We start from the raw sequence: 12,427 nt of genomic DNA on the forward strand, positions 1-12,427 counted from the left end.
CATTAAAGACGGGGTAACAGATGCATTAAAGACGGGGTAACAGAGCTGCATTAAAGACGGGGTAACAGAGATGCATTAAAGACGGGGTAACAGAGCTGCATTAAAGACGGGGTAACAGATGCATTAAAGACGGGGTAACAGAGATGCATTAAAGACGGGGTAACAGAGATGCATTAAAGACGGGGTAACAGAGATGCATTAAAGACGGGGTAACAGAGCTGCATTAAAGACGGGGTAACAGAGCTGCATTAAAGACGGGGTAACAGAGCTGCATTAAAGACGGGGTAACAGAGCTGCATTAATGACGGGGTAACAGAGATGCACTAGAAAATTCGCAATTTTAAAAAATTGCAGAGTGTGGTTGCCGCAGTGGCTTACATATGCCCCTCCCACTAGTATTGCCAGCCAATTACAATTTCAAGTCACGCCTTAGATCATGCGTAAGTAATTCGGAGGGGATTTAACCCCCGAAATTCATGTTTTTGCGGTTACATACGGTTACATTTCTCGCAATTGCGGCGCCCCCTATGGATGAAAATGGAATTGCTTTTAGAACTTGGTTGATTGAACCACCCCGGACATGTGATTGAAATTTGGGATGGATTGGACATTCCGTTCGTGATTTATGGCATTTTTTGTGATATAGGCCCCTCCTACTAACTTCGGAAGACGATTACGGCCGAACGATACGCACTTTCAAAATTCTGCGGCTCAGTTTTAATTGGATGGGTCCAGAGATCACGTGTGCCGATTTCTGTGAGATTTGGACAAAATCTGTAGGAGGAAAAGCAAAAAGTGTGTTTTGGACAAAATTCAAAATGGCGGAAAATCTATCATGGCGGAAATGGGCGTGGCCTATATGGGGAGATGCGTAAAGACGATGCATTAAAGACGGGGTAACAGAGATGCATTAAAGACGGGGTAACAGAGATGCATTAAAGACGGGGTAACAGAGATGCATTAAAGACGGGGTAACAGAGCTGCATTAAAGACGAGGTAACAGAGCTGCATTAAAGACGGGGTAACAGAGATGCATTAAAGACGGGGTAACAGAGATGCATTAAAGACGGGGTAACAGAGATGCATTAAAGACGGGGTAACAGAGATGCATTAAAGACGGGGTAACAGAGATGCATTAAAGACAGGGTAACAGAGATGCATTAAAGACGGGGTAACAGAGATGCATTAAAGACGAGGTAACAGAGCTGCATTAAAGACGGGGTAACAGAGCTGCATTAAAGACGAGGTAACAGAGCTGCATTAAAGACGGGGTAACAGAGCTGCATTAAAGACGGGGTAACAGAGCTGTATTAAAGACGGGGTAAAAGAGCTGCCTCGTGCATTAAAGACGGGGGTGAAATGGTTAATTTGGGCATTTTATATTGAAGTTTCAGCCTGAAACGGAAAGCTGTCCCAAAAGCTGAAGCAATCAGAACGTCACATCCCTCCAGGCTATGGGACGTAGCTCTGCTACATGCGTGACGTGTGCATGGACATGCAGGTTGTTTGTAAACAAAGTCACAGAGAGACGGACAGCAAAGCTCATGGCTTATTTCTAACCCATAATGTTTTCAGATACATATATTAGCGTGCTGCTGCAGTTTATTAACGCCCTGTCTGATTGTCCTCTTGAATGGGATTAAAAACCGGGTATTTCTGAAATCAAAAGCAGCTGTGTTTGGACGGTCGCGCAGAGATGGGAATCAAACAGGTGAGGCTCGACACGTCGTCATCACGCAGCACTTTGTCCTTCAAAGGAAGTAACTAGAATTGGATTACAAATCACACCCGCGTGAAGTGAGGGGCGCTCTTATCCTCTTACAACATCGAGGATGAAGTAATGATGATGTAAAACAAACGGTGTCAAAACAAACATTAAGTTCTCTTTATTGTTAATGGGATTTAATGTTTGTGTTAGGGACAAGATGACGTACATTTTCCCTTCATTGTCAATGGCGTTTTTAAAACAAACATTGAACTAAAATCAAACATTAAAAAATACACAAAAAATGTAAATGTTCCCATTGTTTTGGTATCCATTGTTTGCTATGGTCATATGATGACTATTGATATAAAAATGTGATTTTCTTTTTCATTTCACTACACCTTTAAATAAGACATAGGGTGGCAACAACGATACGATAGGGCCCTAATGTTTTCCCACTTCTTCCATTAAAGCTTTTCATGGTATTAATAACTCAAAATAGACAGGCCACTTGATAACCAAATCAATGGAGAGAAGAGATTATATAATATCAGCTCTAGAAATGCAGAGAGACAAACAAGAAAGTGACTAACCATTTAGCTCCTCCTGCTGTTCCTCTTTAATGTGTGGAGGTTGTGGATTCATCTGGACCAGACTGGAGCTCCTCTCCTGCTGTTCAGGGGAAACCTCCTCTTTACACGGTGTGTAAAGAGAGTGAGAGATCTAGGAGGAGGTGAGAGGAGAGAAAAACCTCAATTTGTCTTCTGGTTGGATAAGGATTGATTATCCTACTTTACGTTAGTTCTGTAATGACCTGTAATATAAAGTAGGGCCTCACTGTCCAAAATGCAGCAGCCAGAGTGTTAACTAGAACTAAGATGAGAGAACATATTACTCCAGTTTTAGCTTCACTGCACTGGCTTCCTGTTGTTTTTAGGATTGATTTTAAATTTATTTCACTTGTCTATAAAGCTCTCAATGGTCTCGCACCTTCCTACCTACATGACTGCCTGCCTAAATATGTCCCAAACCGCCCCCCTAAGGTCTTCCACTGCTGGCCTGCTCGCTTTGCCTAAAGAAATGGCAACTAAAAAATACGGGGAAGCAGCTTTTTGCTTCTACGGGCCGTCGGCATGGAACAAACTCCCACTGTACCTTCGTCAGGCAGCCTCTGTAGACATTTTTAAAGCACAGCTCAAGACCCACTTCTACAACATTGCTTTTAATTGATCTTTTATTTTTTTGTTATTCATGTCCTCACCTTACTGCTTGTTTTTTAATGTCGTTGCCTTGCTTTTCTTTTTTCTCCATTGCTCTGTAAAGCACTTTGTGCTGCATTTCATGTCATGAAAGGTACTTTACAAATAAAGTTTTATTATTATTATTATTACTAGGGTGGCCACCATCTCCCTGGGACGGGCCACGGCCCTGTGCGTGGTCCAGGAGAGGACCGGGTGGAACTGGAACTCCAGCCACCTGGTCCCGGAATCAGTGCGGCACATTCTCCTGGACTGCGCCGTCCCCCCGGACAACCTTTTCCCACGGGGCAGTGGACGAGACTGCCAGGGTTTGCCAGAGCTAACCAGGACGCTCTGGAGGAGTCCCGCCGCCTTCGACGGGCGGCCCTCCCAGGAAAACCCCGGCACTACCACACTGGTGGCTCAGGGAACGCCGTGACAGTAGGACGGCCCGGTGCCGACCCACCCGGTTCCCCACAGAGGGGTCCCGAGACGCAGTAGAGGTCTGCACGGCATGTACCCGGGGGGGTACTGCCCCGGGTCCGAGACTTGCAAGGTCAGATTGAGCCAACCCAGGCGGACCACAGCCACAGACAGTACTACTAGGCCTTAGCTGACCGACCGTCCCGCTTACATGTGGCTATGAAACTGTCTGTACTGTGTCAATAAATAAATGCATGTGGCTATGAAACTGTCTGTACTATGTCAATAAATGCATGTGGCTATGAAACTGTCTGTACTGTGTCAATAAATGCATGTGGCTATGAAACTGTCTGTACTATGTCAATAAATGCATGTCTCTATGGAACTGTCTGTACTGTCAATAAATGCATGTGGCTATGAAACTGTCTGTACTGTGTCAATAAATGCATGTGGCTATGAAACTGTCTGTACTGTGTCAATAAATGCATGTGGCTATGAAACTGTCTGTACTGTGTCAATAAATGCATGTGGCTATGAAACTGTCTGTACTATGTCAATAAATGAATGTGGCGATGAAACTGTCTGTACTATGTCAATAAATGCATGTGGCTATGAAACTGTCTGTACTATGTCAATAGAATTGCCAAAATGTACACGCTTGTTGTTTCTGTTTCTTACGGAGGAGCCCTTGGGTGGCGCACGTGAAACAGAGTTTGCACGCAGCAGGCGGAAGTCTGTGGACCACAGCACAGGATCCTCGTTATGTTGTCCTGGGTAACAGTGGTGCACCCCTCCGGGCATGGCTATGGGCTAGGCCCGGCGCCATGACGCCCCAAAGAAAAGAGGGGGGGGGGGGTAGAAAGTGCCTGGTAGTCACTATGCTATCGGAGCCTCAGGACCGTCCCCAACACAGAGAGGGTGTTTTGAGTAAGGTCCAACTGGTCCCCGTACCGGTTGACTGGAATCAACAGCCCGGCGAGGGTCTGGGGAGCACGAGCCTCGAGGCTCGTCTCAGGCTCCCTTGAACTTTTGTCGATGTGTCCCAGAAGGAAGGCTTCCCGGGCATGGATACCTATCCACCACAGGGGGAAAGGCGTCACCCAGCGACGAGCCTGAGATGTTAAAGATGGAGTGCCACAATTTTTGTATTTTTGCAGTTTTTCATGTGTCTATGAGGTGACAGTACTTCATTAGACACCCTGGAGTCTACTGTATGTGTCTATGAGGTGACAGTACTTCATTAGACACCCTGGAGTCTACTGTATGTGTCTATGAGGTGACAGTACTTCATTAGACACCCTGGAGTCTACTGTATGTGTCTATGAGGTGACAGTACTTCATTAGACACCCTGGAGTCTACTGTATGTGTCTATGAGGTGACAGTACTTCATTAGACACCCTGGAGTCTACTGTATGTGTCTATGAGGTGACAGTACTTCATTAGACACCCTGGAGTCTACTGTATGTGTCTATGAGGTGACAGTACTTCATTAGACACCCTGGAGTCTACTGTATGTGTCTATGAGGTGACAGTACTTCATTAGACACCCTGGAGTCTACTGTATGTGTCTATGAGGTGACAGTACTTCATTAGACACCCTGGAGTCTACTGTATGTGTCTATGAGGTGACAGTACTTCATTAGACACCCTGGAGTCGTTTTTATGTGCAATGGTGTATTGACTTTGTATTTAGGGTTTCTTCCTGGAGGCTCGACCCTTGACAGTCAAACGGGCCAATGAAATAAACAGTAATATAGTGACATCACATTATCAGCCCCTCCCCTAACCCCTCCCCCTTTTATCATACAACCACAGCTGTGGGTGTGGCTTCAGTTCAGGTGGATCACCACCCATCACCGCCCACCAGCAGGCAAACCAGGCATACTTAATGAACTGGTGGGCGTGCCCACATAAAAACAACATTTTAACAAATACTGTACACTTTTTTGAAAAGATTATACCTCCTTATAGAACAATAAGACCTGATGATCATGTTTTAGGGTAGAAAAAAAAATCACGGCACTCCATCTTTAACAGGATAAGACAGCACTTAAGGTGTGTCCCGTTGAGGGGCGTACTATGACGTGGTCATAAGAAATGTCACTCACCCCGAGGCTCGGGCTGGTCCTTGTCCTTCGCAGGCACAAGCCACGGGGCTTTGAGGGGCCGAGCATAATACAGCGTCGGTCAAAAGGGCGAGGGCCAGGCCAGATCCCTAGAAAGGGATGTGCTGGGCACCCCTCTTGTCAAGGTTGATAGGGGCCCCCTGCCTAAAGTTGGGGTTCACCTGGTGCCTGGGATATAGTGACCTGGGGGGCCCCGATGGGGCACAGGAGGGGCAACGACCACCGGACCTCGTGTGAGGTCTGTTCGGACATGTCCATTATTAGTCATGGCACGATTCCCCCGTGGAGGCGGAGGGATCTCCAATTCGGTTACTGGGTACTCGAACACAGACCCATCAAATGGTAGACACTGCCCTGTGGGGAGGGGCGTTACAAGGGTCACATGCCTGCCATGTTTAAATGCCACTATGCTGGTCTGGCCTGAGGCTCTCCGCGTTGGCGGGGAGACGGCTGGAGAGGATGCGCACGCCTAGCGAACAGGGTTTCAAGTTTCCCCGATAGCGGAGGTTCCGCTTTGGAACTTGCTGAGTGGCATATCCCCTGGATGGCTCAACCTGGGCCGTATTAGTCGATTCCCAGGGGACTCCAGTTTGGGTGTCAGTGATTCTACGGGAGTGTACGAACACTTACAATAAGCGTACAGAGACGCTAATGGAAGTTTAACATAACTTTGGGTTAACTTATATTATAACCCTGTTTATGTAAACAAACATTAGCGAGCAATTCGCTGGGGCTTCTCACCAAATGGCGATCAGTGACTGAGTGAGCTACGCAATACGTCATGACGCAAATGGCGCTAATTACAATAAGCAAATTGCTCGCTAATGTTTGTTTACATAACCAGGGTTACGTTATAACCCAACATTTTTAATGGTACTCCAACTTTCAACCCCTGAATTTACCATGATCCACAAATAATACTCTATTTTTGATGTGTTATTTGGGATCATAAAATAACCTTGAACGATTACTTTTGCAATTTCTTTTGGGTCAAATCTGACTGGCCTGTATGTGAACACCCTGCCAACAGTCGTTAAGAAATGTGAATCCCTAGACTACTTCAAAACCGCTTTTAATTGTCTCAAAGTGCACTTACGAGTGGCTGCAATTTGAAACACGTTTAACCTTTTTTCTAACTGTGATGATTGATTTGCATAGCTGTGTATATCTGTTATATGTCTTTAAATTATTTTGATAGTGCTTTTTCTGGTTTTAACCTCTTAGCTGTTTTTGTATTTACCAGTACTTTCGTTAACTTGAACTATGTACCTATTCTATGTACAAATATTCTTAAATCTACAGAGCAGTAATAGGTTGGAATGCACTACCAAAGTGTATAACCAATACAAATACAAAATTCATCTTTAAAATCAAGTTAAAAGAACACCATACTGCAGTAACCCTGGGAAAATAATTCAAATGTAGGCTACAATGTGTTGAAAGTGATGTTTTTCTATGTTTTTTATTTCTTATTTTATATTTTATTTTACTATGTTTTATTTTGAGTTAGTGTTTGTAAACAATTGTAAAACAATTGCATTGCCTTTGTTAAATGTTAAATGTTTGTCTGTGTCGGACCCCAGGAAGACTAGCTTTAGTCAAGGCAAAAGCTAATGGGGATCCTTATAAACAATAAACAATATTCTGCAAACTGTGGATACAATTTTCAATCAACAACAACATGGACACGCATTTTAATCCTGAACATTTCACAACCTTTTCCTGAAAGACACGCCAGACATCACATGACTTGATCTCTGCCAAACAGTTCCACACACACACAACACACACACACACACACACACACACACACACACACACACACACACACACACACACACACACACACACACACACACACACACACAGAGAGAGAGAGAGAGAGAGACGTGCACGCAAGCACACAGACAGAAGCACACGCCCACACCCACGAACGCACACACAGTCGCGCAAGCGCACGGACAGACGCGCACGCACGCACGCACACACACACACACACACACACACACACACACACACCCACCCACCATGGCAGCAACACGGCAGCCAGCTAGCATGCTAAATGCTAACCTAGACTTTGATTGATTGATTGAAATATGTATTAACAGTTTGCAGAATAACAGTATACATTTCAAGCACAAACTCAATACAAAGACTGTTAACTGTGAGTGGACGACCCAATTAAGCATTATACACTTGTTTACAACAGGGTCCACATTGTTCAATTCATCAAAACTTACCATAGAGCAGTGCGTGCTGCTGTCCGTAGAGTGTTGAGTAGTATTTATGTATTAGAGTGTGTTTTGTAATGCTGCGGGTATAATTAAAAGAATCCTACAAACTATACTTGTGTCTGATAATAAAGATAAAACAAACACTGCCTGTGTGTTTATTCCGCCATCTTGGATCTCATGTCGACGTGACGTCATCCCGGTCGGAAACCAAACTCTCGCGAGAGTTCATGTACGGAAGCCGGTATTGGCAGAATGAGATCCAAGATGGCCTGATAAACAGAGGCAGTGTTTTATCTTCATTAGACACAAGTAGATTGGTTTGCGTTTGGAATCATTATTATTATTATTATTATTATTATTATTATTATTATACTCTGTCTCCGTCCACACTGAAGAAGAACTACTCACCCATTCCTCTACCAAAAGGTATTCCTGTTCTGTTCTTTAGCTACATAGAAGTGTCTATTTGTATGTCTCTGAATGTTTTGATGAATTGAACAATGTGGACCCTGTTGTAAACAAGTGTAATGCTTTAAATTGGTGTCGTCCACTCACAGTTAACAGTCTTTGTATTGAGTTTGTGCTTGAAATGTATATACTGTAATTCTGCAAACTATTTCAATCAAATCAATCAAAAAAGGTTGGTTTCTGGTTGATTTAATTCATACTTTATTTAGCAGTTTGCATGGAAAAAGCATGGGGAAAGTACCAGTTCAATAAAAGGTCTGCTAAAGAAGAAAAAACCCAGCAAAGCATGATGCTTGTTTACATTGTGGAACGCCCTGCCAACAGCCATTAAGAAATGTGAATCCCTACTAGAGGGCTGCAATTTCGTGATGTAAACAAGTCTTAGTGCTTTTCCTGCTTTCATCCAGTTTCTTCTCATGTCAACCCATTCTGACCTGAGATCAGATTCATACAAGGTTTCCACTGGACACACACTGGTCTGATTAACCCATTCTGACCTGAGATCAGATTCTAAAAATGTCTCAGTCGTTCTTCGATTATTCAAAAATAGCAGACCTACAAGCTCGTATCGCGCCACTCGGTGGCGCGATATGAGCTTGTAGGTCTGCTATTTTTCAATAGTTAAAGCATAACATGATGCTGACACCAAAATGGGTTCCCGTTCAGAATGGGTTAAGGGTGTTGATGGGAAGTTACCGCCATAAGTCACATTGCTGTTGGGGGGGGGGCATGGTTTTGATCAGAACGCCCAATGTTCTGGCCTAATTAACAAAGCATCTCATTTGGAATATAACGCTTCTAAAGAGAGATCAGATCAATAGACTGACACCACGCTAGACAGGAACGCCCACAAATGTCACATCCGGTTTTAGCCCGGGGTAAGAATTTTCTATGGCTGCCAAATTGCCAATGCAACGTGGTCCAATCCTTAATCACATATACGGACAAACATCTATGCCGATAATATCTAACTTGCGGAGGTAACGTGCCTTGTCCACGGGCAACAGATCTTTCAACGTATGGCATTGCAAATACGTTTGATAATCGCTATACTCTGCGCAATATTGTTTTGGAAATGCCGCAAATTGCATTGCAGTGAACGAGAGCAAATCACAACTTCCCGCCCCGGGGGTGGGCGGAGTCACAGCTTGAAGCTCTGAATACGCGCCGTGGTGTCAGTGTATTAGTGCAAGGTAGTTTCACCTCCCGGTTTTGGGGGGAAATGGAAGGCGGTGCTTTTCAGAGTAAAATGTGCCCATCTGCTTGGCACTCTAGCCTTTATTCTGAAATTTTCTCCCGGCAATAGTGTTAATACAAAGCCCAAAAACACATGAAAGGCTTTCCTGGCACCGTGGGATTTCATGAAAAACACAATTATTAAGTATTTGACGTTCAATGAGTAAAAAACAAATCATTAAGTAGGATAATTAATCCTATTCAATCAGGAAACATTGAGTTGCTCTCTGCTGACTTTACCTCCTCTCATCTCGTCCTATAGATTTGGAGGTTTCCCCTGAACAGCAGGAGAGGAACGTCAGTCTGGTCCTCCAGATGAATCCAGAACCTCCACAGATTAAAGAGGAGCAGCAGGAGACGAGCATCGGTCCGGTCCAGGATAAACCAGAACCTCCACGGATTAAAGAGGAATCGCAGGAAGAGCTTCAAAGGCCTAGAAAGGAGGCTAATGGGTCTACGTTGATATTGGATACGGTTGTATATGGATCCGATCCGGCGTGTAGCGAGGAGGTTCCAGCTGAACAGCAGGAGAGGAACTCCAGTCTGCTCCGGGAGGAACCAGAAGCTCCACGGATTAAAGAGGAACAGGAGGAGGAGGAGCTGCCTCAAAGACCAGAGGAGGCTGATTGGTCAACACAGACATTACCACTGGCAGTGAAAAGTGAAGATGGTGAGGAAACCAGAGAGACGGAGCCTGTAGCCGGCACCTCAACTGAACACATGAAAACACGAGCTCGTGTAGAAGAGCACTGGGTTCCACGGCCGACTAGTGACGACAAGCTCCTCCCTTCAGACCGTTCCGAATCTGACATCACCGAAGACAGTGATGACTGGCAGGAGACCAGGGAACGTCAGTCGGCTTTAAACACACTGAAATCACAAGACGCACAAAATGTAGGAGGACAAACATTGTCCTTGAGCGACGAGCTGTCCCACCACGAGCCGTCGACACGAACCCAGTCCACGACAACGAGTCACACGGAGAGGCGAAGCTTGAGTTGTGCCGTTTGTGGTAAAGCGGGCTTCGGTAAGATGCATCTGCTGAAACGGCACATGAGGATTCACACGGGGGAAAAGCCATTCCCGTGCACCGTCTGTGAACAGAGATTCAGCCACGCTCATAACCTGAAGACACACATGAGGACGCACACGGGTGAAAAACCATTTACTTGTCCCATCTGTCGAAAGGGCTTCGGTCAGAGTTCACATCTGAACACGCACATGAGGACTCACGCCGAGGAAAACCCCTTGACGTGTACGGTCTGTCAGAAAAGCCTGCATCGTAATTCTAACCTGAAGAAACACATGAGGACTCACACAGGCGAAAGACCCTTTAGCTGCGCAGTTTGTGGACAAGCCTTCGTTCATAAACATAATCTGAAGGCTCACACCATGACCCATACAGGGGAAAAACCCTTCACTTGTACGGTTTGTCAGAAATGCTTCAGCCAAAGTGCGGGTCTGAAGACACACATGTGGACTCACACAGGGGAAAAACCCTTTAGCTGTGCAGTTTGTAAACGGGAATTCTTTCATAAACGCAGTCTGAAATTACACATGAAGACTCATACAGGGGAATTAGCCCATTCTGACCTGAGCTCAGATTCATACGAGGTTTCCACTACTGGACACACACTGGTCTGATTAACCCTTTCTGACCTGAGATCAGATTCTAAAAATGTCAGTCGTTCTTCGATTTTTCAAAAAATAGCAGACCTACAAGCTCGTAGCGCGCCACTCGGTGGCGCGATATGAGCTTGTAGATCTGCTATTTTTAAATAGCTAAAGCATAACATGATGCTAACACCAAAATGGGTTCCCGTTCAGAATGGGTTAAATATTACTAATTAAAACATGTAAATGCTTTGTCCAAAATAAAACTCTTAAGATGCGGATTCATGCAGGGAAGAAATAGGCTATGTAAACTTTTGTTTTCTTATGTCTTATCTGACATTACAGAACAAACATCTCTCATTTCAATCAAATATACGAAAAAAAACATACTAAAGCAATAAAACCAATGTGATTAATAAATGTGCCTATTTATTAAGTTCATTTAACAATATTATATATCTTTTTCACATTATTTCCTGCATGTTAACTGGTTTTAATTTTTGCCAAAATGTGTTTGGGCCCCACACATCGTTTTGGGTCGATACATAGTATGTAACACGTACACGCACGCACGTACACACGCACGTACACACGCACGCACGTACACACGCACGTACACACGCACGTACACACGCACGTACACACGCGTGTGCATGTGTGTGGCGGTGGCCTAAGACACTTGTTTGTATCTGAGATGAAAAAACTTGGACTTGTGGGTCGATCGATAAATTGATTTATAGATTATTATTTTGCAACTGAATGGCTGGAAAATGGAAATGAAGAGTTTACATAATATAGTACATGCATATACTGTACTTTCCTTAACCCCATTTGGTGGTTACATACATTGTTATAATTTAGCTATTGAAAAATAGCAGATCTACAAGCTCATAGCGCGCCACCGAGTGGCGCGCTATGAGCTTGTAGATCTGCTATTTTTGAAAAAGAACGTTCAAATGTGCCTCATCTTTCAGAAAATTTAGAAAACTTTTTTTATTTCGACGTCAGGCCTGAATGGGTTAATGATTATATCTGGTTTCATTATTTATTCATGACTATAGAGTGGTGCACGTTGGGCACTGGACTACTTGGAACGATGCAAGTTGGAAATGCAAATGAAAATGAAAATGCATGCCCCACCCAGTTATTATGTATTTGTAACGATTAACTTGGAAATGCATGCCCTATGCCTATGATTCCCAACCTGTGTGCTGTTTGATATGTCCAAGTGTCCATACATGATCCAAGTGTCCATACATGGCTGATCTACAAGCTCACAACGCGTTGCGGACGCATCGCGTTGTGAGCTTGTCGATCAGCTATTTTCAGCACGTGGAGATATGCAGGCTGTGAGACCCTTCACAATAAAAGCATGCAGCTTT

Source organism: Protomyctophum parallelum (assembly GCF_964188405.1).
Source record: "Protomyctophum parallelum genome assembly, chromosome: 3".
Lineage (NCBI taxonomy): Eukaryota > Metazoa > Chordata > Actinopteri > Myctophiformes > Myctophidae > Protomyctophum > Protomyctophum parallelum.